Below are 22225 nucleotides of genomic sequence, written 5' to 3'. Positions count from 1 at the left end.
AGAAAGAAAGAAAGAAAGAAAGAAAGAAAGAAAGAAAGAAAGAAAGAAGGAAGGAAGCTGTAAATGTAGTGAGTGGGTTGAACATTTTTTATTAACTTCTTTAAGAGACTGAACTGTTCCTCAGTCCTCCTTGGAAAACCCTAGAAGACATAGGTCATGGTGTTGTAGAATGGAACAAGCACTGGACCTAGGTTCAAATTTTACCTCTGATGTTGATTTTCTGTGTGACCTTTGGGAAGTCACTGAAGTTCTCGACATCTCAGTTATTTCCTCTGTAAAAGGAGAGGGATTGGGTGAGATAGCCTCTGAGGTCTCTTCTAGTTTTAAATCTATGATCTATGAAAAAAAAGGGAGCCCTGATAAACTGACACTCAGAACATTTCTTCCTAATTCAATTTACAAAGTAGAAAAGAAATGTTCTTTATGTTCCTGAAGACTCTCCTTATATGTAACGTTAAATTTCTGCAGCAACACCCTATGCATGTTAATAGCTGTCTTGGTGTAGGCAGGACTAGTTTTAGAACAACTTCCAGAGTATTTACAACAACTACTTTTGACTACAACTCCATTTCTCGTGTTAGGGGTGGTTTACAAGAGAAGTTTGCCTCCAATAATTTTTTCTTACTTTCTGTATTTATTCATCTGGAAATTAGGTGGCAGAATAGGTAAAGTATTGGGCTTGTAATTATTGATATGGGTTCAAATTCTCCTTCTAAAACTTGCTAGCTTGCTATCCTGGGCAGGTTATTAAGCCTCAGTTTCCTCATCTGTAAAATAAGGGGTTTGGATTTGATCATGTCTAAAGCCAGAAATTCTAACTCTAAAACTATGATATTATCTATATAGAAAAGAATTAAGATGAATCTATATCCACGTATATCTTTAGATATCGTTGTATTTATGTGTCTAAAATAGTGTTGTATAATGATAAAGTTAAGGGAGGACTTTGAACATTGGTAACAGGAGATTTAATAGAAATAAATTATAAGAGGTAGACTTAGTAAATGAACAAGTGGATGAAAGAATGAGGTATTTTCTTATTAAACTTTTTATTTCCCTCATCCCCTTAGTATTAAAGAAATAGTTTCTAAATCAGAGTTAAAAGGGACCTCAGCTGGAAGTCATATAGCAGAATTAACTAAGTAGTAGATCTCGTGTTGGACCTAGAGTCAGGAAGACTCATCTTCCTTAATTCAAATCTGGTCTCAGACATTTACTAGCTTTGTAACTCTGGCAAAGTCACTTTACTCCCATTTGCTGCAGTTTCCTCATCTGTAAAATAGACCTGGAGAATGAAATGGCAAATCACTCTAGTATCTTTACCAAGAAAACCCCAAAGAGGACATCAAGAGTCAGACGTGGCTGAAAATGATTGAACAACAATAACAATTCTCATTTTAACATCCTGAACTTAACCAACCTTACTAGAAAATTTTCACTAAGGTAGCCCATTTCACTTTGGGACAGCTCTGATTATTAGGAAGTCTTTCCCCATATTGAGTTGAAATCTGCCTTCCTGTACTTTCCAAGTATAGCATATAGTTATTCTCTCTAAGAGCAAGTAGAAAGAAACCAGGATCACTCTTCCATATTCCACTCAAATATTGAGAGGCAGCTGTCATGGAACCCCTCCCTAATGCCCGCTTTTCTTGACTAAGTTAAATATCCCTAGGATTTTTTTGGGGGGTGAGGTGGGGGAAGGCAGGGCAATCTGGGTTAAGTGACTTGCCCAAAGTCACAGGGCTGGTAAGTGTTAAGTGTTTGAGGTCGGATTTGAACTCAGGTCCTCCTGACTCCAGGTTCAGTGCTCTATTCACAGCACCACTTAGCCATCCCCCTAGGCTTTTTAATACTTACATGACATAACCACCAGTCTTCTCCATATTGGTTCTCTTAAATGAATAAAAAAGCATTTATGAAGAAGTCAGTATATGGAAAGCACTGTGCTTTCTCAATATTCTTCCTACAAACCGCTACACAAAAATGGACATAAGAATTCATATAAAGAGTGACTAGGATAAAACAAACTATCCCCTCCTTGACTTTGTACATTATGCCCCTACCCAATGCAATCTAATACTGTGTTAACTTTGTATTTCCTGAGTTTTAGTTCATTAGTGACTCATGGACTTTGTGGTTCAGTAGTGGAGAAGCAGCTGCTTGGCTTAATGTAGTATCAAAATTTTGGGTTGGATCTAATGATATTTCTAGAGGCAGGATGATGCAGTAGTTTGGACACTGTACTTAAAGTCAGGAATATTTGGGTTTAAATTCTTCCTCAGACACTTATTAGTTATTTGACCTTGGGCAAGTTATTAACTGTTTCTCATCTGTATAAAGGAACCCTAAGGTCCTTGCAATTCTAAATCATTGATGCTATGATTTTACATGCTGGTGCTGGAGTCAGGGGGACCTGAGTTCAAATTTAGCCTCAGACATTTACTAGCCTTGTAACTCAAGGCAAGTAACTTAACCCTGCTTATCTCAGTTTCTCCATCTGTGAAATGATCTGGAGCAGGAAATGGAAACCACTCCAGTGTCCTTGCCTAAAAGCAAACAAACAAAAGCAAATGGGGTCACAGAGAGTTGGATGTGACTAAACAACTAGAATCCAAAGTAGAATAGACTATCTCTGCATTTCTTATTCCAGGAAATCTTCAAGTGAAACCTAAAGAATCACTACTCAGGAACATGGTTAAGAAGATTCCTATCCAGGAACAGGCAAGGTACATTTTATACCTATACAGATATAGGTACTAGATGACCTCTGATATCCCTTCCAATTCTGTGAATGGTTTCCTTTACATGTACTCTCACAGTTACCTTGGAACATGATAAGTGTCCTCAACATCATATATATCCCAGACTCTTCTTAATTTATTCAAAATATCTCCTTATAAAGTTTATTACTGAAACATCCAACAAAGGGATGTTTCCCCTCCTTCATCAACCTATTCCTGCATTTCCCATGACAGGGCTACAAAACACCAGTATGTAGCATGGACTGCTTTGACATATGCCTTATAACATGTCTATAAGAAAATATGATTTAATTAGAAAGAATTTTGCATTTCACTCAAAATTTTCAGGGATACAGTTATTTTAGATATTGACAAATACTTTTATGTATAGTTTGACAATGGGGGATTAACATCATTCCAATCAAATTGTAAAGTAATCAGAATATTTTTAAAATTCCCATTAATGTCAGTACCTTGTGTTTTTCTCAGAAGAACAAATGCTATGACAATATTGAGGTCATAGAATACCTTTGAATTAATTACTGTACTGTGATTAGTATTGTAATTCACAGAGCACAGTCACAAAATACATTCCACAACAAAACAAAAAAATAGGTAAATTTTTAAGCCAACATATTTACTCTACATGTTTGATAGACAGTCAAGATGGAAACAGAGAGGACAGAGAATACCTTCAGGAAAAGTACGGAGGTCAATTGACTGGGACCATTCAATCTGATGTTGTTCTTCCCAGCTGGACTGAAAGAGGGCTCTTCTAAAGCATGAATTAATAGCTTTTTGAGGTTTCAAACTCAGTCCCAATGAGTATACAGAGCAGTGACCCAAACCAGATGTGGTTAAGCCAGTGGCAAGGTCTCTCTCTTTTTCAGAGAGAAGAAATGCAATCTCCTTGCCAAGGCTGAAGAATCTACTTAAAGCAAATAGAGGTTGAGAAGAATTTCAGGTCCCACAGTTGTTCAAATTTGAATGCAAGTACCCTAGAGTACATGACTTATTAACATAGGTCCTGTTGCCAAATATTTCCTTCCTGAATCCTAATCCAGAGTAGTAGGATGGCAACAGAAAAAAATAAAATAAAATGGGAGTATCTTTACTCTGTCTCAGGATGAACAAATGGAGATTGTGGGAGATCCTAATGTGATCTCGAATAGCAATGAACTGACTTAATGGAGGAACTTTAACTTCTCTACAAGGCAACAGCCTATACAATTTATAACAATATTCTCTTAGTAATCAATAGATTCCTGCACTATCATTGTGATTGCAATGGTATACATCGGTCATGAAATTCTGTCAGCATTCTAAAGGCAAGGCTATTTGATCTGTGTTCATGGAACATGGTATGAGCATGCATTAGGGCACAGATTGAGGAAAGCAGAGCAAAGAAACAGTTGTGTGCCTGAGGCTGGAGGGGTAAGGGGACATATCTGTGAGTTATTTCCCTAAGATTATTTAAAGGTGCCAGAATGCAGCATGAAGCTGAACTGTAGCAGAGGAAAATACTATTGTTCCTCAAAGCTGTCTGGGCTAAATGAGGAAGCTTGGAGAGAGAAGGGACATAGAAAGAATAGAGAATGAGGGACTGAGTGGGTGAAAGAGTGAGTGGATGAGGGAGTGAAAAAAAAAAGATTCAGTCAGTATATACAAAAGGAAAATTGAGTGAGACAGTCAGTATGAAGACAAGCTAACAAACACCAGGTATTCATTCAGATTTACTCGTAGGGGGCTTGTTATATATTATATATAAGATTGTTGTGCAAGGAAAAGAACACTGGATTTGAAATCACAAGACCTGAGTTCAGATCTCTCTTCTGCTACGTATGGGATACTGGGTAAAATTTCTAACTTCTCTGGGGCCTTTATGTCCTCATTCGTAAAGGGAAGGGCTGCAGGCCCCAGGTAGCTGCAGATCTATGAATCAATGAATTCATGTGTCCCATTATCATTCTCCCTTAGATATATACAGCATAGAAATGAACTGAAAAGAGTAAGGATGAGAGGCTAATAATCCAGTGTGATCTAGTATCACTTAGGCCATTTCAGGAACATGGAGTGTGTGTGGAAGAAAGGAGACACAGTGCTCTAGATAATGGGGCCAGGAAGACTAAAAACTATGTACATATGTAGGTGTATATAACCCTACTTGTACACATATAGCATTTGTATATGTACATATGTGTATGTGTCTTTGATCTTCAAGACAAATACGTATACGACTAGCCCTTTTTTTCAGTTTTTTATCAGCTTTTTTCAGTTGTTATTTAACTGTTAAGAGCTATGTGACAAATATATGTGAATATAATGCAGATATGTAAAATACACATATATGCATTGTATATTTATATCGCATCATGTATATTCATATGCACATGGTTGTATTTCATGCATGTGTATAGGTATACCACATATAATAATTTATTATCATCCAACCATCAGAGATGAACTGAGAGCTGGACCTTGTAAGCAATCTACTAAGATTGCATTTGATTTATATCTTTTAAATCTAATCAAAAGGGATTTAAACTAATAAAATTATGAGAAACAATCTACTTATACCCACAGTTATCATAGCAAATATCTACAGTGTAGGAAGTGTATATGTATACACACATATACAACGATATGTTTGTATGTATACACATATGTGTACATAGACCTACTATATGTACATTTATCTGCATACATATATACACAAATGCATTTATGTGGTGTGTGTATACACAAAAACCTACTATATATACATATGTATGCAAATATGTAGAGTGCATGCATATTTATGTAAACACACAAACTCACTCTATATACTGAAGTATCCACCAGAAATTATGCACCATAGCCCCCTCCCAGTCGCAACCTGCTAGAAGGAGGCCCCTACCAGGGTCCCTGGAAACCACCTGCTAGGCCATAGTAGTTAGGGGACTTTCCACCTGTGTTGCTAGAAACAACCCAAAGCTTTGTTTGTGACCAGGGCTTTGCTAAGTAATCAAGGTTTCACTAGAAACGGCATCACACTCCCTTGGAATCACACCTTGTTGTTAGCAACATCTCGTTCTATAAAAATTTGCTCTGCAGAAAGCTCGAGGCTGTCTTCCCTACTTGGGAGGCAGTTGCCAGCCGGCCTGGCTAATAAACACTCCTGTTTAATTGTAATTGGCATTGCTGTCATGTTATTGCTCGGCTGTCCATTTCAATACATATATGCATACATGTGGTGTGTGTATGCCTTTTGAACAAATTATATCAGGGCAATTACCTTTTCCATTGCCCACTGTACTCAATTTAAAACACATTGCCTCAGTTGTCTATCAACAAATTCATTAAGTTTAGGCAACAAGCAATATGAAAACAAAGATACCAACATGATTTCTCAAAGAGACAAATGTTCCGGATGAATAGAAAACTAACCAAAAAGCTTCAGTTTAAAAATCAAATTGTGTGTGTGTGTGTGTGTGTGTGTGTGTGTGTGTGTGTGTGTGTGTGTACTGAGGATGGAAGAGAAATCATATAATAGGCAATGAATACCAAGGTGGCATTGTTAGAATAGTGCAAGCAGTACAAAAGGTCAAACTGAGCTTGAGGATGATAAGGAAAACTAAGGTTCCTTAAGTATCCCGTTTTCCTTATCATCCTCAGTTCAATCTGACTTTTAGTGTATGTGTGTGTGTATACATACACTAAACCAAACACATTATATATTGTTATATGTGTGTATGATAATGCATGTTGTAATTTAATATATGTAATAGTTTATACATTTATATTGTCATATATATCACATACACATTGAAGAAAAGAATTAAAGAAGATAGAAGACTCTGGCTTCAGGTAGATGAAGTGATAATAATTGGTAACAGAAAGGGAACAGAATTTCCAAATTGTTATTTTGCTTCTATTTTTTTCTAACAAGAATAATATTTGGATTGTAAAGTAAAATAATAGAAAAGGGACTTGCTACTCAAAGTGATCTCATAAATTTTTATGTTCTTTTAAATGACTCAGATCACTTATCTTGGTATATGGTGTGAGGTATTGGTCTATGGCTAGTTTCTGCCAAACTTCTTTCCAGCTTTCTCAGCAAGTTTGTTCAAATGATGAGTTCTTACCCCTCCCCGCTCCAAAGGCTTGGATCCTTGGATTTACCAAACATTAGATTACTAGGGTCATTTATTACTATGTGTTGTGTAGCTATTCTATTCCTGATCAACCACTCTAATTTTCATCCAGTACCAGATCATCTTGATGATTACCACTTTGTAATATAGTCTGACATCTGGTAATGCTAGACCACCTTCCTTCATATTATTTTTTCATTGATTCTCTTGATCTCAATATTTTGTTTTTCCAGAAGAATTTCCTTATTATTTTTGATCTCTAAAAATAAAATAATACTTTGATATCTTGAATGGCATGGCACATTGTCATTTTTATTATATTGGTTCATACTACCCATGAACAAATAATATTTCTCTAGTTGCCTATAGTTGTTTTTATTTGCGTATTTTGTAATAGTGTTTATTTAGCTCCTGTATTTGTCTTGTCAGGTAGATAGATGCCCAAGTTGGTTTTGTTTTGCTTTTTTCTCCAGTTATTTTTAAAGGAATTCTACTTTCTATTTCTCACTCCTGGATTTTTATTGGTGATATAAAGAAATACTGATGATTTATGTGGGTTTTTTGTATATCCTCCAATTTTGCTAAACTTGCTAATAATTGTTTCAGCTACTTTAAAAGCATATTCTTTATGGTTCTCTAAGTATAGCATCATATCATCAGTAAAGAGCTATAATTTTGTTTCCTCAGTGCCTATTTTTATCCTTATATTTTTTCTTAACTCATTGCCATAGCTAGCATTTCTTTTTCTTAAAGCAATTGGGGTTAAGTAACTTTCTCAAGGTTACACAGCCAGGTGTTTCTGGGTGGGTGCTAAGTGTCTGAGGCTGGATTAGATCCCCAGATCATCCTGACACTGGAGCCAGTGCTCTTACTCACTGTGCTACCTGGCCACCCCAATAGCTAGCATTTCTTAGTGATCTTATTGGGAGACTTCAATGTTTGTTTTTAGTTTTAGGTAGATCCTACTTATTATTTTAAGAAAGACTCCATTTATTCCTATGCTTTCTTATGTTTTAAACAGGAATGTGTGCTGTATTTTGTAAAAACCTTTTCCTGAATCTATTGATATAATCATATGATTTCTATTGTTTTTATTATTGATATGGTCAATTGTACTTATAGTTTATCTAATACTGAACCAGTTAAGTATCTCTGGTATAAATCACACATGGTTAGAGTCCATGGTCTTTCTTATGTATTGCTGCAATCTCCTTGCTAGTATTTTATTTCAGTTTTTTACATCAACATTTATTAAGGAAATTGGTCTATAGTTTTCTTTCTCTGTTTTTCTTCTCCATGGTTTAGATATCAAAATGATACTTGTGTTTTAAAAATAATTTGATAGGACTCCTTCTTCACCTATTTTTTAAACACTCTATATATTAATAGGATTTATTGTTCCTTAAATGTCTGGTAAAATTCTCTTATAATTCCTTCCAATACAGGTGAATTTTTTCCTTAAGGAGCTCATTGATGATGTCTTCAATTTCTTCTCCTAAGATAAGGTTAAGCATTCTATTTCCACTTATGTTAATCTGGGTAATTTATATCTTTATAAATATTAACCCATTCAACTTAAATTTTCAGTTTTATTAGCATATAATTGGGCAAAATAATTCCTCAAAATTGTTTAATTTTATCTTGATTGGAAGAATGTTCACCCTTTTCAATTTTGATACTGTAATTTGATCTGTCTTTCTTTTAATCATATTAAACAATTATTCATCTATTTTATTATATTTTTTATAAAATAGCTCCTAGTTTCATTAGTTCAAGTTTGTTTTCACTTTCATTTTTATTAATTTCTCTTTTTATTTTCAGGATTTTCATCTTGGTATTTAATTGAGGAGTCTTAATTGGTTCTTTTTCTAATTGATTTCATTACAGGCCCAATTCATTGATCTGTTCTTTTTCTCTTGTATTTATGTATGCATTTAGAGATATAAATTTTTCCTTAAGTAGTGCTTTGGCTGCGTTTCACAAATTTTAGAAAGTTATCTTCTTGTTGTCATTCTCTTTAATATTTTTATTTATTGTTTCTATGATTTGTTCTTTAACCAACTCATTCTTTAGGACTATATTAGTTTCCAATTAACTTTTAAGTGCTTCCATGGCTCTTTGTTAATTGCAATTTTGATTGAATTATGATATAAAAAGAGTGCATTTATTATTTCTACTTTTCAACATTTGCTTGTAAGATTTTTATGCCTTAATTCATGGTAAGTTTTTATGAAAGTTCCATGAATGGCAGAGAAGACAATATATGCCTTTTTATTTCCATTCACTTTTATCCAGAGATCTATCATATTTAACATTTCTAAGAATCTATTGATAATCTTGACTTCTTTCTAATTTTTTTTATAGTTAGATTTATCTAGCTTTGAAACAGGAAAGTTGAGGTACCACATCACACCTATCAGATTGGCTAACAGGGCAAAACAGAAAAATGATAAATATTGGAGAGGATGTGGGAATGTTGGAACACTAATTCATTGTTGGTGGAGCTCTGAGCTGATCAAACCATTCTAGAGAGCAATTTGGAATTATGCCCAAAGAGTTTTTTAAATGTGCATATAACCTTTGACCCAGTAATACCACTTCTATGGCTGTATGCCAAAGAGATCACAAAAATGGGAAAAGGATCCACATACACAAAAATATTTTGAGTAGCTCTTTTTGTAGTGGCCAAGAACTAGAAATCAAGGGGATGTCCTTCAATTGGGGAATGGCTAAACAACTTATGGTATATGGATGTAATGGAATGCTATTGTGCTATAAGAAATGATGAACAGGTGGACTTCAGAAAAACCTGGAAAGACTTATATGAACTGATGCTGGGTGAGCAAAGACCTAAAATTCCAAACAATACATGATGGAAAATGTCAGTCACATCCAGAGAAAGAACTATGGAGTCAGAATGCAGAATGAAGTAGTCTGTTTCCTTTTTTCTTTTTCTTTCTCATGCCTTTTTCCATTTGTTATAATTCTTCTATGCAATATGACTAATGTAAAAATGTGTTTAATAGGAGTGTATGTGTGAAGCTGATATCAGATTGCAAGCTGTTTTGGGGAGGGAGAAAGAAGAGAAAATTTAAAATTTATGGAAGTGATTGTTGAAAACCAAAAATAAATCATTTAATTTTTTTTTAAAAAGAATAATTGTGTGATTGCTGAGCAACTATTAGGTGAAATTTGAAAGGTCAAGGCAAACAAGATAGCTGTGGAGGGAATCAAAAAGGACCAATGATCCCTGAGGCATACCACTGGGAACTCACATCCAATTTAACATAGAATTGTTAATGACTATTATTTGCATCCAGTCAATGCAACAATTCTAAAACCCCTTAATTATATGACTTTCTGGTCTAGATCTTTCTGTCTTTTACACAAGATTAGTATAGCACATGCCCCACCCCTATGCATGGAGATCAGGGGAATCATCACTGCATAGTGTGCTAATATACTGTGTTGGACTTGTCCTAGTTGCAGGGAAATCCTTCTTGTATGCAAAGAACCCTGTTTAATCAATTTAGTTGTTTCTGATCCCATTTGGGGTTTTTGTGGAAAAGATACTGGAGTGATTTACATTCCTTTCTCTAGCCCATTTTACAAATTAGGAACTGAGACAAGCAGGGTTAAGTGACTTGCCCAGGCTCCCACAGTTAGTAAGTGAGACTGAATTTGAACTTATAAAAATAAGTCTTCCTGAGTCCAAGCCCAGTGCTCTATCCACTGAGTCACCTAGCTGCCCCCTATGCAGGGTATAGAGTGATATTATTACTTCCTGCTTCCTTTGCCTATTTTCTGACTTGGCTTACCTGCTCTCCCCAACTGGTCCCTGTCTGAACTGCATAATATTGAGAGGCTACCCTCCTGAAGCTGAATCCCTTAGAGATGTAAATAACATTACTAAACTCATTTTTCAGTAGTTAACAAACTCCCATTGGACATATACTGTCCAACTCAATGATCCTGAACCCCTGGCTATTATAATTCAATACCTATTTTCCATCCCACTCAGCCTACTTCTAATGAGGTATAGACTCTGGGAACCCTCTTGAACTCTCCTTGACTCTTGCCACTTGATCTGGCATTAGTCTGAGGCCATAAGCCTTCCATTATCACTAAATCCCAATCTCTGTTACCCTTAATCTAAGCAAGGTCTCCATAGTCCATTACCTCTGGATTATCTCTGGCTGCTTCCCACCCTTGATCCTACCCTTAATCCCATTCTCTGGGTTCCTGGACTCTGACTTCTAGTTACCTCAGTCCTATCAAGATCCTCTTTAGACTCTCAACACCTCCCTAAACCCTCTCTTCTAGTCCCCCCAGACTACTTGACCATCCCTAGGTTGCTCCCACAGTCTTTCCATCTTGCCTTCATGATGATGCTCAGATTCAGTCAAGCTGAGATTCAACCTGGCCCACTTGTCAATACAAATGTCAAAAATGCTTAGGTTCCTTAAGGGTCTACCCAATATGGTGAATCTTTAATAAACTTTGTTTTTCTTTGGCTGAAAGAAGACTTGGGTCAAATTAATTCTGGCAGGAACCGCCATATTGGTGTTTTGGGGTCCTGAGCACCCCTAAACCTCAGTATTTTAAACACCAAAATTATCTCCTTCAACCCAGCTGTCCCTTGTCCCTCCAAGCTGCACCATAAAGCTACCTTTGCTTTCTATCATATTCTCTGGAATTTTAGCTTAGTAGTAATAAGCTTGCTACTAGTACTTAACAAACTCTAGTAACTTCATATCACTCAAGGATCAAGTATAAAAGTATTTGTTTGGCACCCAAAGCCCTTCATAAACTGACATTCCTCACTTTCCCAGTCTTCTAATATCTTCTGCTCCTCTCCAAACACTCATGTATTCTCCAATCCAATGACTTCTTGTTGCTGATTGGACAAGAGTCTCCATCTCCCAAATTTGGACATTTTCATTGGCTGTCATCCAGGCCTGTAAGGCCCTCCCTCCTTATTTCTGCTCCCTGGCCCCCAGTGGTTTCCTTCAATTCCTGCTAAAATTCCACCTTCTACAAAAAGGCTCTCCAATGCTCCTTTAATTCTAAAACACTTCCTTTTCCCTGGTTATTATCTCCCATTTATCTCTTGCATAAGTTATCTGTACCTCGTTATTTGCATATGGTCTAGCCCACTAGACTGCGAGCTCCTTGAGAACAAGAATTATTTTTGTCTTTCTTTATATCCCAAGGGATTAATACAGGGCATGTCACATGGTAGGCACTTATGTACTAACTGACTAACTCAAGTAGAATCGATTAATAAATATTCTTATTTTTGTTTCTTATTATATCTAATGATATAATCACAATTTCATTCACCAGGAATTTTCAATGGGAAAATTAAGAATGCTTCCTTAAAAAAAAATATGCTACCCTTCCCAAATGCCCAGGAAACAGTATCATTTTTGTTACTACTATCTTCTCTTTCATTTCACCTAGTTAATTGCATAATAGCAAATATTTTCTTGGACTGCAATAACAGAAATTTCTTTAGAATGATGGAATTGTTAATTCTACTTTACTTTTGCTTCTCAGATCACTTCTGGAGTATTATGTGAAGTTCTGGGTGCCACATTCTTGGAAAAATCTGATAAGTTGGAGCAGATTCAAAGGAGGGATAGAAGGATAGCAAGAAAATATAAAATTAAGTTTTCAGAGCATTGGTTTAAGGAACATTGCAGGAATAGTTTGGAGAAGGGAAAAATTTGAAAAGAGAATGATGGTTATCTACAAATATTTTAAAGACAGTCATGTGGAAAAAGGATTAAATTCACTCTAAATAGCTGTAGAATCATTCTCTTCAAAGTGTAATACACAAGCCAGGTCATTTGGTGCACTAATATACCATTTGGTATAACAATTTCTATTGTTATTTGTCATCTAAAAAAAATTACATTTCTTTTAGTATTTAAGGATTGACCCTTGCATACAAACTTCGTCCACATACCAGACAGTAACATGTCATGTATGATACAAAGGTATCCTGAGGAAAAGAGTAGGTGTTCCACAAGAAAGAGGAGAGTGACACCCTCTCTTATCCACTCCATTTCAGGATATTGTGATATATTGCAGCTTACATTGGCCCAGTTAAGTGGATTTGTGGATTATGTAATCTGCTTTTAACTCAATAACCTCAATAAATGGACAAGGAGCTTAAAAAGATCCTTGTAAAGAAACCATGGATTGCAGAGAATATTAATAGCATGAACACAATTGAAAAGCAAAAAAATAGGAGAGCTGGTTTTTTTCTTACTCCTAGAATGAGCTCTTCAGCAATCACACTCCAAAGTAAAAGACAATGATAATCTAATCCAATCTGACAAGGTCATTCAAAAATATTTGAAATGATCATCAATATTGTTTAAAATATGAATATAGACTTTTTTTTCAATGTATCGACCTGAATTTATAGTTTGCTTATAATGTTAGTTGATCAAAGTATGAGGCCATCACAAATAGGAAGACAGTATAATAACTATGGTTTTTCCTATCTGCTCACTTTAAAAATTTGGAAATTGGATTTTTTAAACTAGTTTGAAGATCTTTTGTAAGAACAACTGAATGACATTAGGGAAGGCAGTAATTTACTAGTCTAATTTCAACCTATGTATAATTGGTGGTGGGGCTGAAAAATGAGCATCAAATTTAGTAAGTGCAGTCAATGATTTACTTCTTCATTTGGATTTAAATAATGTTATGAAGGAATGTTTAGCTATGATAGTCTTTAAGTCCAAATACTGAGATAAACTCAACTTAGAACCAGACCTTGGAGTCACTATATCACTGCATGTTAAATCAATATTAAAAAAAAAATAGGGGGCGGCTAGGTGGTGCAGTGAATAGAGCACCGGCCCTGGAGTCAAGAGGACCTGAGTTCAAATCCGGCCTCAGACACTTAACACAAAAACTAGCTGTGTGACCTTGGGCAAGTCACTTAACCCCAATTGCTCTCTAAAAAAAAAAGAAAGGAATGTAACTTTGGGGCGGCCAGGTAGCACAGCAAGTAAGAACACCGGCTCCAGTGTCAGAACAAACTGGAGATCGAATCCCGGCTCAGACACTTAAGCACCCACCCAGAAACACCTGGCCGTGTAATCTTGAGCAAGTTACTTAACCCCAATTACTTAGGGGCGGACAGGTGGCTCAGCGAGTAAGAGCACCGGCTCCAGTGTTGGGATGACCTGGAGATCGAATCCCGGGCTCAGACACTCAGCACCACACCCAGAAATAACTGGCCGTGTAACCTTGAGCAAGTTACTTAACCCCGATTGCTTAAAAAAAAAATAATAGGATTCATATCCAAGCTTTTGCTCTCACAAAATACTTTGCTAATATTAATTGTAGTTAGAGCAAGGTTTCTGTACCACTAATAAATTTAAATTCATCTTTCTTACAATTTCTATTTTGCATGTTTTATGAAACATGATATATTAGTACAGACATATAGGTGTAATTATAAATAAATATGATGTACTAGGGTGAGTGAATAACATTTTTTTTTTTACTAATGGAGTGTATGGCCCCAAATTTTGATACCATTATTATAGAGGGCAAAATAAGTGTCAATTAGTGGAAGTTACAGAGAGACACATACTGGATTAATAAATATTCTTACTTTTGTTTCTTGTTATACCTAATGATATAATCACAATTTCACTATCAGGAATTTTCAATAAGAAAATTCAACATAAGGATTCAACATAAGTAAGAGCTATATAATAAATACTATTTAACATTGTATAGTATGAAGTTTTCTGTATTTAGGATAAAATGACGTGGCGAGAGAGAGAGACAGAGACAGAGAGAGACAGAGAGAGAGAGAGACAGAGATAGAGAGACAGAGAAGTCTATGTAGAAATAGAAAAGAGGCCAGCAGCTATAATGTACTGCTGTCATTACTAATGGAAGTTTTGGTTTTGGTTTCTTTTTTTCTTCTATTCCAGGAAACAGGCATCAGATGGTCTCCCGCCAGAAGATCCTGCCTACAGAAAACACTGATGTAAGGCTTAAATGCTTCACAAATCTGAGACTGAGAAGCAATAACTTTCAGACTCTCATGCTCTTGGATTCAATCACTGCTAAAGTTTCTAGCATTGATTTATCCTACCTTGGATAGCCTTTGGCTAGCTTGATGTAGCAACAAGATGATTGTCAAGTCAGTGGATTTGGAAACTTGTTATTTTTTTCTCCTTTTCTGTCAATTTACTGTGTCCAACTTATAAATGGAATTGTCCATCCAGGCAGAAGCAGAACTGAGAGGTCGTCCCCAGTAGCATTGTCATTGTGGAAAATCCCTCTACCTCTATAGTCTCTTCCTCTGATTATATTAGTTCCTAAGGGGTGAGGTCAGTCAGGTTCACTACTTCATTCTGCTGCTGGCTCCCATCCAAACTCTGCAATTCTTACTCCACTATCTCCTTATGGGTCCCTTCCCCAACCCCCCACAGACTAGTATTGTTATCAACTTTCTTTTATGTTTTGTCTTCCCATTAGAAAGAAACTTGTTGAAGGCAGGGACTGTCTCTCTCTCTCTCTTTTTTTTTTGCTTGTCTTTATATTCTCAGTACTTAGCACAGTACCTGGAACATAGTAAGGACTTAAGAAATGCTTGTTGGCTTGACTTGACTCACATACTACCGTGTTTCCCCGATAATAAGATACTGTCTTATTATTTTTTTTGGAAAGAAAAACACCAGAGGGCTTATTTTCAGGGGAGGGCTTATGTTGTCCTGCCTCAGCTCTCCACTAATTGACACTTATTTTATTGGAAGTGCATCCAATATTCAATAATGAATTCAATAAAGAACAGGATGACACGCTCACTGCTGCAGCTCTGATTGGATGCAGCTCGGAGCACGGCGTGCGTTTCACCCGGGGCGGGGGGGGGGGGGGGGCATAAAGAGGGTACCGTAATATAGTGTGTAGCGCAGGGGATCACCTTCACTACAGTAGCAATCTCAATAGGGCTTATTTTCGGGGGAGGGCTTATTTTAGAGGAATCTTACACAGTAAGGGGAGGGCTTATTTTCGGGATAGGTCTTATTATCGGGGAAACATGGTATATTCCCTAGAAGCTTGGGAGGGGGCTGCTTGAGATATGTCATTGAAGGGAGATGATCATGCTCATTGATGGGTATACTTGTACTCTGTTACCCTCTATTACACAAGATACACTGATGGGTGTATCTTGTAGTCTATTTTAAAAACATTTTCTGCATTGCTCTTATATCATAAGATTAATTATGACTTGTCAGGGGAGGATCTGAGGAAAAAATAATGGTTGTCTGTAAGTGGTGGTTGAATAGATGATTAAGCAAATTGGTTCTAAGAGCCTGAATGTAGCAGTGAGGTAACCTAAGAATAACCTGATTCTGGAGGATTTCAATCCATGGTTTCATTATCCCTCTTTAGAAATGTTATAGAGGCTCCTTGTAATGACTGAACTAGATTACCTTTGATAGGGTCTAGGAGGGGGAATTTTGTTATATTTAGACGATTATTTAAAGCAGCCCAATTTCATAATCTAGTCATAACTGACATTTATATAACAACAAAGGATACATGATTGTCAAACTTTACAATTTACTCAAACTTTGTCCTTTTTCTCAGCTCTTTATTGGAAACAAAGCATTCCATTCTGAACCCAACTGTAACAATACAAACACAAGGAGCTTCTCCCCTCTGCTGATAATACTTTATTCTGAATGTTTATAGATGCGAATGTTGAAAAAGTATATACTATCCTGACAATTTGTATATTATGAGAAGTGAGTGGCTAGAGTAGTGGGAGCAAATAGTAATTTCATGTATGTATCTAGTTTCTCCTTTAATGTCTCTGCTGTCTTTATTACTGATATGATCAGGGAAAAAACCTGAGTGCTTGAAGAGGGGGCAGGGTGGGACATTGAGATTGCACATTTATCAGTTGAAAGATGCAAAGACTTCCTTTTACATAATGAACTGGTACACTTAGCCATTTACAAGCATGTAAACCTTTCTTCCCCTCCACAATAGGATTCTCAGTCTTCCCCTCATTTCTAACTAGTTCTGTTTATATGCCATATTATGCTCTCTCATTTCCTTTTATCTTTTCTTTATTTTGCAGTGTCTCAGTACGTGTCTCTTTAAGACAAGTTAATTTAGCCAATTACTTCAGTTTGGTTGAAGATAAAATCTTTAATTTATCCAGACCTCTCGTTATTCTTTCTAGGATTCTCTTTTCCATTAATTTCATGAAACATTGTAATTCTCCAGTTTAGGGAAAAAGTTAATTTCATCTACAAACATGCTTTCACATACAAACTCAGGTGCAAACATATACTCATATATTTTGTCACCTTTTTTTTTTTCAGAGAAGTTCAAGTCATCACTCCCTTACTTTTTTTGGAGACAATGTTAATTTACTTCTTCCAGGTTTACAAATTGCTTTATGCATTATCTTATTTGATTATCAGAAAAAAACTTTTCAAGGCAGGAACTGCATGGATTATTATCCCCATTTTACATCCAAGCAAAATGAGACTAAGAAAGATAAAAATGACTTACTCAAATTCATAGGATCAGAGATGTGGAAGGCATTTCAGAGACCTTCTAGACCAGCACACTCATCTTACGAACAAGGAAACTGGGGCCCAGGATAAGGAAATTTCCCAAAGTCACAGGGAAATATGCCAATAACAAGACAGAATCTGTGACATTTATCCTGTATAAAGATGTGAAGAAATTGCAAGGCCAAGTATAGTACCTGAGTCTTCTGAAAGAAAATTCCACAGATATTTTCACTCTACTATAGGTTTAGAATAGCCGTGGACTATAGACTTGAGAATTGGGTATGTCCTTCTGTAATGGCAAGCACAGAAATAGTTCAAAACTTGTTTCAGCTACTGAATTAACACCTCATTTCAATCTGTTAAGAAACAGAATGTGTGAACTCCACAACCTGTGAACCCTAGAACTTGTGAACTCCTGAAGAAGAGCTAATGAAATGAGTCCCAGGGCTACAGACAGCAGGAACCAAGAAGAAGACTCTTGTGATGGCAGAGTAAAGAAGGAGAAAACTTATGGCATTCTGGCACTCTGTCTGCTCTGTCTGTGTTGATGTTTGTTTATGATACTTTGTACAAAAGCCCTGGGACCTTCCTGGAATTCCTGAAAGTGGATTTTCTGGTTGTATATGCACAGAAGTCCTGGAGGAGGGTTTTGGAGGTCCTGGGACTTTATTGATAATTGGTGCTGACCTCATGGACCTTGTTTGTGGGTCTGTGTTGATTTCTATGTTGATGATTTGTGTTGAGTTCTCACCTTGTTGGTGGGTCTGAGTTGATTTCACAGGCAGATAGTGAATTGATGATGGTGCCTGCAATGTCTGTGAATATCATTGTGGCTCTGCTAAGCTTTGTCTTCCCAGAAACAGGAACTGTGAAGGACTTGAGGTGGACTGGACACTGTGAGCTTCAATATGGAATGGGAACTGGACAAAGAACTGGACAAGGAGCTGGACAAGGATCTGAGAGCTGCCTGCTTTTGAACCCAGGTGACAGCTGGAGCTGGAACCATGGAAACTGAGAGCCAGCCTCGAATCAAGTTGAAAGAAGACTTTACTTGGATACTGTGTACTGAATAAGAAGATTATGATTTACTTGTGACCAAGGGGTGGATGGCCTGTGTATTTTCCACTACCCCTTAAGAGGGTATTGAGTAGTGACTAATGACTGCACAGTGACTGATTCATAACTTAGTGTGCCCCATGAGTGGAGAACTTTGACTACTGTACTTTGTGTTCCTTGAGGAGGCAAACCTTCTTAAGGATGATTGAATGCTTCAATTACTAAATGATTGTTCTTTGTTGAAAACTTTGTGACCATTGTACTGAAAACTATGTGGTCATCTTAGTGATAAGTTGTTTAAATGCTATATTTTGATTTTCTGTAATAAGTTGTAATATTGTGAATGCTGTATCTTGATTTTCTGTGAATGTTTTGCTTTGTTTTGTTATGGAATGAAGTGTTCACCATACTGTGTAATCTGAGCCTTAAAAGCTTATCACAGTAGCATTCTTCTGGAAAGCTGCTCTTGCATAGCATTATACCTTCATAGTAAAGACCATCCTAAACATATTTTTTTAGACATAGAACAGGGGATGAAATGGTCTGTGGCCTGCTGATTAAAGATTAACATATGTGCTTTTTAAAATTTGATTTTTATCAAATTATTAAATATTTCTAAAATATACTGGTCTACTTATTTTTCTTGTTAAGTGCAATATGGTGAATATAAGTGAATCTTCCTCTAATGATTCAGGATTATTTTTAGTGCTTTATGTGTATCATTCTGAACATGAATTTTCATTATATAATATTATATATGTATATGTGAGTGTGTATATACATGTACATGTACTTATACATGTTTCTGTGTATGTGAAATTGTAACTAGATGAAATAATATTGAACTAGACTAGAACACTATGACATAATCCTGTCACTTCTAAGAATATTGGCATGATCTTAGAAAGCTCACTAGATGCCTTTGTGTCTCATCAAAAATGAAAAAAAAATAGATATTCTCATATGGGGATATTGTATAGATTAATGAATAGACTTTTAAAAATATATTCAAGGTTTAGTCATTGGGTTTAACATCATTATAAATTATTGACTTGGAGGTAACAAAATAGTGTTATTCTTCCCTATATAAATGGAGATTTTCTAAAGTAGGAGGCATTGGAAAATAATAGAAAGAACATTAGAATAACAGTCAAGAGAATGGAGTTCCTTTCCTGATTATCACCACTTGCAAGCTGAATGACTTCAAGCAAAAAGTTTTAACCTCTATGAAACTCAATTTACACATCTATAAAAGGAGAATAACTTTTCTTCCAGTCATGAAAGTCCATCACTCTCAAGAAAGTATCTGAGGCTGGGGGATAACCCCCAAGAGTCATTATTTTTTTTTTTTGGCTAATATACTAATTTAAAAGGTTTATTTTAGGGAAGTATGCTAAATAAAACTGAAATATGTTTCACATCTAGATTTCCCCCGAATCTGGCAACAATGTTACCCACTGAGAGGCTAGGTGGCAGTGAGTAAAGCCCTGGGCGGCCCTGGAGACCGGAGGCCCCTAGTTTGGTTCCGAACTTAACACCCACCCACCCCCCCCCCCACACACACACACACACAAAACCTAGCCATGTAACCTTGGGCAACTTAGCAAAAAACAACAACAACAAAACAATGTTACCAACTGCTTCTTAAACACTCAATATACAGAATGGGATTTGGGTATGAGATAGACTTAATTACCTTTACCTCAGAAAATGTACAAAATGTAGACTCACAGGAGATCATGAAACAATATGCAAAAAAGTACTCAAATAGCCCATTAAACTCTCCAAGGAAGGTAAAGATTCTTGGAAAGGTGGCTTGTCTTCCCATTCACCCCAGAATGGGAATACATTTGGCATGGTTGAGATCTCTTAAAACCCCCTAACTTTAATCCATTGGCTGAAAGGCAATATTTTGTTAACAATGCCCTTCTGTTTTAAGGAGGCTTATGCCTAAATAATTAAACTCAGGAACTCTTCATCTTTTGTAATCTCTCAAACTTGCATGGAAATCCCATCTTTAGGCACTCTAGTCACCAACATTTGCTAAGAAAAGGTAACAATAGGGGGTGGAGCCAAGATGGCTGAACAGAAGCAGTAACTTTTCTAAGATCCTCCCATCAATAAAATTTTAAAAGTGAATTAAATGGATTTTGGATTTTCAGAATCCACTGGGAGACAGAGCCTGGCAAAATCCAGCCCTGGAAAATTCCCACGTGGGTCAGGGCAGGGGAGCATAGAGCATGGGAGAGGCTGCAGTACCATGGACTAGAGAGCAGAAGAGAAGAGCAGAACAGCAGAGAGAGAAGGAGCCCCAGCCATCAGACCCACTCACCCCAAAAGTGATTCGCAGCCATCTCACCAGCTTCTCACCACGGGAGGGGAGGATCCGTCAGAGCTGGGTAAGAGAAAGCTCAGGGTCCACAGCAGGGACAGCAGCTTCTCCTGGGGCGATCAGACCCCAGCCTGGAAGTTTAAAAATCACCTTCCTGATTTTCCAGGGGCCAGGATGGCAAAGTAAACTCTGGCTGCTCTGATAACCCTCCCTGACCAAGAAAATCCAGAGATGAATATCCCACCCAGAGTAAAATCCTGATATAGCAGAAATAGCCTCAGGCTTAGGAGTCAAGGAGAAAGGGTGTAACTGAGACAGTAAGGAGTCTGAAGAGAAGAGCAGGAGGGGTCCCAACAAGCCCCACTTCACTTGACCATCAAAGGCCTGCCTGAGCTGTAGCCCAGGGGCATAGAGGCAGAAATCTGAATAGGCCAGAGCACTGTGAGCCTCAGGGGAAACACTGAGAATCCTGGCTCTGGACTTAATCTAGATACCCAGAGGCAACAGCACACAAAGCCAACAACCAGGCACCTAGCTCCCAGCCTAAGAAGTTTGGGTCAGAGCCCTCTGTACTCCAGGGGCAGAAATATACTTTAAAGGACAGGAAATAAGCAATTATAATGGGCCAGAAGCAACTTGCAAAGGCAAGACCAAAGACAATAGAATCCTATCATTCTGAACAAGAAGAATCACTTTCAGGAAACACCATGGACTCTGTGTCCACACCTGAGACCACAGATGGAAATATGAACTGGTATCAAACCCAAAAAGCTTTCTTGGAGGAGCTCAAGAAAGATTTTCAAAGCCAAATTAAGGAGGTAGAAGATAAATTTAAAACTACAGTGATCAAATTGGAAAAAAAAAAAGTCTCACTGAAGAAAACAAATCCTTAGAAAGCAAAACTAGTGAACTACTTGGAGAAAATACCTCCCTACAAAAGGACCTTCAAAAACGAAATGAAGAGAATTATTCACTAAAAATGAGAATCAATCAAATTGAAGCTCAGGACTCTATGATGCACCAAGAGTCAATCAAACAAAGCATGAAGATTTAAAAATTGGAAGAAAGTGCAGAATATCTCACTGGAAAAACAACTGACCTGGAGAACAGGTCCAGGAGAGATAACTTAAGGATTATTGGTCTACCAGGAAGCCATGATGAAAAAAGCAGCCTAGACAACATCCTTCAAGAGATTGTCAAAGAAAACCATCCTGAAGTTCTAGAATCAAAAGGTAAAATAGTTATTGAAAAAATTCACCAATCTCCTCCTGAAAAAGATCCCAAATTGAGAACTCCAAGAAATATAGTAGCCAAATTCCAGAATTACAAGATTAAGTAGATAATATTGCAAGCAGCCAAAAAGAAACAATTCAAATAACTTGGAACTAC

Source organism: Petaurus breviceps, unplaced genomic scaffold, assembly GCF_028583685.1.
Source record: "Petaurus breviceps papuanus isolate PSGF00001 unplaced genomic scaffold, PetGlider_PUasm1.0 79, whole genome shotgun sequence".
NCBI lineage: Eukaryota > Metazoa > Chordata > Mammalia > Diprotodontia > Petauridae > Petaurus > Petaurus breviceps.
Note: the sequence above shows the minus strand (reverse complement) of the source record.